The following is a 3,962-nucleotide window of genomic DNA, read 5'->3' on the forward strand; positions in this document are numbered from 1 at the left end:
AGATCAATGCTTGTTTAAGAGTTTGAAATGCTTTTAAACAGTTATCGTCGAATATGAATTCAGCATCTTTCATTAATAGTCCGGTTAAGGGTTAGTTATCTTAGAGAAGTCTTTGATGAATCGTCGGTAGAAACCGGCGTGTCCTAAAAAGCTTCGTACTTCTCTCACGGTTCTGGGGGTTGAAGATTTTCGATTACCTCTATTTTGGCTTTGTCTACTTCAATTCCTCTGTTCGAGATGATGTGTCCTAAAACAATTCCTTCTTGTACCATAAAGTGGCACTTTTCCCAATTAAGTACTAAGTTTACTTTTACACATCGTTCAAGAACTCTTTCCAGGTTTTCAAGGCATTCTTCGAAACTTTGTCCGTACACAGAAAAGTCATCCATGAATACTTCCATGATGTTTTCGAGAAAGTCGGCGAAAATTGCCATCATGCATCTTTGAAAAGTTGCAGGGGCATTACACAGACCAAACGGCATTCGTCTATACGCGAAGGTACCAAAAGGGCATGTGAATGTTGTCTTTTCTTGGTCATCAGGGTGAATTGGTATTTGAAAGAAGCCTGAATAACCGTCTAAATAACAGAAATGTGAATGTTTTGCTAATCGTTCTAACATTTGGTCAATGAATGGTAAAGGGAAATGATCTTTTCGGGTTGCTTTGTTTAGTTTCCTATAATCAATGCACATTCTCCATCCCGATTCGATTCGTTTAGTTATAGTTTCTCCTTTTTCGTTTTCAATAACGGTTATGCCTCCTTTCTTTGGTACAACGTGTACAGGACTGACCCATTTGCTATCAGATATAGGATATATAATACCTGCTTCTAATAACTTGGTTATTCCTTTTTTCACTACCTCACTTAGGATCGGATTTAGTCTTCTCTGGTGTTCCCTAGAGGTTTTACCGTCTTCTTCTAACATGATGCGATGCATACAAATAGAAGGGCTTATTCCTTTAAGATCGGTTATGTGGTATCCTAGTGCGGTGGATATTTTCTTAAGATATGTAGGAGTTTTTCTGTTTCGAGTCTTCCTAGATCTGCATTGACTATCACAGGTCGTTCAAGTTCTAAGTCTAGGAATTCATATCTCAGATTTTTGGGAAGTGTTTTCAAATCAGGGGTTGGTTTGTTAAGACACTGCGTAGGATCTGGTGTTATTGCTAAGCATTGTTTAGATTTGTCTTCTAAAAGATAGTCTGATGATTTGTCTTCTCCTGACTCTGCTTCTTTTATGCATTCATCGATGATATCCATGAAGTAACATGTATCTTCTATTGCAGGTGCTTTCAAGAATTTGGAAAGAATGAATTCAATTTTCTCTTCACCTACTTCGAAGGTGAGTCTTCCTCGTTTTACGTCTATGATTGCACCGGCAGTTGCTAAGAATGGTCTTCCTAGTATAATAGGTGTAGTATCATCTTCTCTAATGTCCATAATTGTGAAGTCAGTGGGAATGTAAAACTGACCTATGCGTACGGGAACGTTTTCAAGGATTCCTACAGGATATTTGATGGAACGATCTGCTAGTTGTACAGACATCTTGGTCGGTCTTAATTCTCCCATTTCCAGTCTCTTACATATGGATAAAGGCATAACGCTAATTCCGGCTCCTAAATCGCATAAGGCTTTGTCGATGACAAATTTTCCTATGTGACAGGGTATAGAGAAGCTACCTGGATCCTTGAGTTTAGGGGGCATGTTTTGGATTATAGCGCTACATTCGGCAGGGAGTGTAACGGTTTCACTATCCTCAAGTTTCCTTTTATTAGAAAGAATTTCTTTTAAGAATTTAGCATATGAGGGCATCTGCGTAATAGCTTCGGTAAATGGAATTGTAACGTTTAATTGCTTAAGGAGATCAACAAATTTTCTGAATTGGCCTACATCTTTGGTTTTAACAAGCCTTTGAGGGTAAGGTATAGGTGGTTTGTAAGGTGGTGGAGGTACATAAGGTTCCTTCTTTTCTAGGGTTTCCTTATTACTCTCTTCCTTTTCCTTAGGTTCACTTTCCTCAGTAGATTTCTTAGGGTTTTGGTTTTCTATCCTTGGATCAGACGGTCCTTCCACTTCCGTTCCACTTCTTAATATAATTGCATGAGCTTGGCTTCTCGGATTAGGTTGGGGCTGTCCAGGGAATGTACCGGTTGGTGCAGCAGTAGGTGCTTGTTGTTGAGCTACTTGAGATATTTGAGTTTCTAACATTTTGTTATGGGTAGCCAAGGCATCTACTTTGCTTGCTAGTTGTTTAAGTTGTTCGCCAGTGTGTATGTTCTGGTTTAAGAAATCTTTATTGGTTTGTTGTTGGGAAGCTATAAAGTTTTCCATCATGATTTCCAAGTTGGATTTTCTAGGGGTATTATTGTTAGGATTTGGTTTCTGATATCCCGGAGGTATAGATGGGGTTTGATTCGGAGACTGTCCAGATGCGTATAAAGCATTATTACTCTTATATGAAAAGTTTGGATGATTCTTCCAATTTGGGTTATAGGTATTCGAATAGGGGCTTCCTTGAGCATAGTTTACTTGCTCTGTTTGGATTCCAGTCAAGAGTTGACATTCCGCAGGAGTGTGGCCTTGGATTCCACAGACCTCGCAATTCTGAGTTATAGCAACCACGGCGGTTGGTGGTGATACGTTTAAACTTTCAATTTTCTGGACCAAAGCATCCACTTTTGCATTGACGTGATCAAGGTTACTTATCTCGTACATGCCAGTTTTCGGTTGAGGTTTTTCCACTGTTGTTCGTTCGGTTCCCCACTGATAGTGGTTTTGGGCCATGCTCTCGATAAGCTGGTAAGCATCAGCATAAGGTTTGTTCATTAGTGCACCACCTGCAGCGGCGTCTATTGTCAACCTTGTATTGTATAAGAGACCATTATAAAATGTGTGAATTACTAACCAGTCTTCCAAACCATGGTGTGGGCAAAGTCTCATCATGTCTTTGTATCTTTCCCATGCTTCGAAAAGAGACTCGTTGTCTTTCTGTTTAAATCCGTTTATCTGGGCTCTTAACATAGCTGTTTTGCTTGGCGGAAAATATCGGGCAAGAAAAACTTTCTTCAACTCGTTCCATGTGGTGACTGAGTTGGAAGGAAGAGATTGAAGCCATCTTCTAGCGCTATCTCTTAATGAGAAAGGAAAAAGACGAAGTCGAATTGCCTCTGAAGTGACACCATTAGCTTTAACAGTATCAGCGTATTGAACAAATACGGATAAATGAAGGTTTGGATCTTCGGTAAGATTTCCAGAGAATTGGTTCTGTTGCACAGCCTGCAACAGTGAAGGTTTAAGTTCAAAGTTGTTTGCTTCGATTGCGGGCGGAGCAATACTTGAATGCGGTTCATCTTGTGATGGAGCGGCGTAATCTCTAAGAGCACGAGCTGGTTCTGCCATCTCGGTTAAAGAAGGAAAAATGTTTTTGATATCAGGAAGGTTTATAGGAGGGAGATTGTTTTCAGCACGATATTCCCGAATTCGTCGTAAGACTCGGAGATATAGTTCGATATCGTTGATTCGTAAATAGAGCGGTTCGCCTTGAGAGCGAGTGCGTGGCATACAAATCAACGAAAGAAAGAATAGAAGGAAAAAGAAACCTTAGTCTCTACAGCGTAACGGAAGAGTTACGATATCGATTGAATAAAAGTCCCCGGCAACGGCGCCAAAAACTTGATCGCTCGACTGTGTGAGTCGAGAATGGGATACAAACTGCAAGTGCACAGTTCTATCGCGTAGTTTTAAAAGATATCGATCCCACAGGGACTTATGAATCGATGTACCGTTATCTAAGGTTACTACGTAAATCTAAGGTGAAAATGTTTGATTGTTTGGGGAAGGGAGCTAAGAGCTAAACTAATATCTAGATTAAATATCAATAAAACGGATATCGGTATGTAGTTCGTCAGAACTAGGGAATCAATTCCTTGTCGGTCTCTCGTTTTAAAATAAATCGTTTCGA

The 3,962-nt window shown here is 39.9% G+C and overlaps 1 pseudogene; it reads left to right on the forward strand.

The window, feature by feature from the left end:
* Positions 1 to 2,915: 2,915 nt before the first annotated feature.
* On the forward strand, positions 2,916 to 3,015 carry LOC127109094 (uncharacterized; annotated as a pseudogene).
* The last annotated feature ends 947 nt before the right edge of the window (positions 3,016 to 3,962 follow it).

Source organism: Lathyrus oleraceus, chromosome 7 (assembly GCF_024323335.1).
Source record: "Lathyrus oleraceus cultivar Zhongwan6 chromosome 7, CAAS_Psat_ZW6_1.0, whole genome shotgun sequence".
In the NCBI taxonomy this organism is placed as follows: Eukaryota; Viridiplantae; Streptophyta; class Magnoliopsida; order Fabales; family Fabaceae; genus Lathyrus; species Lathyrus oleraceus.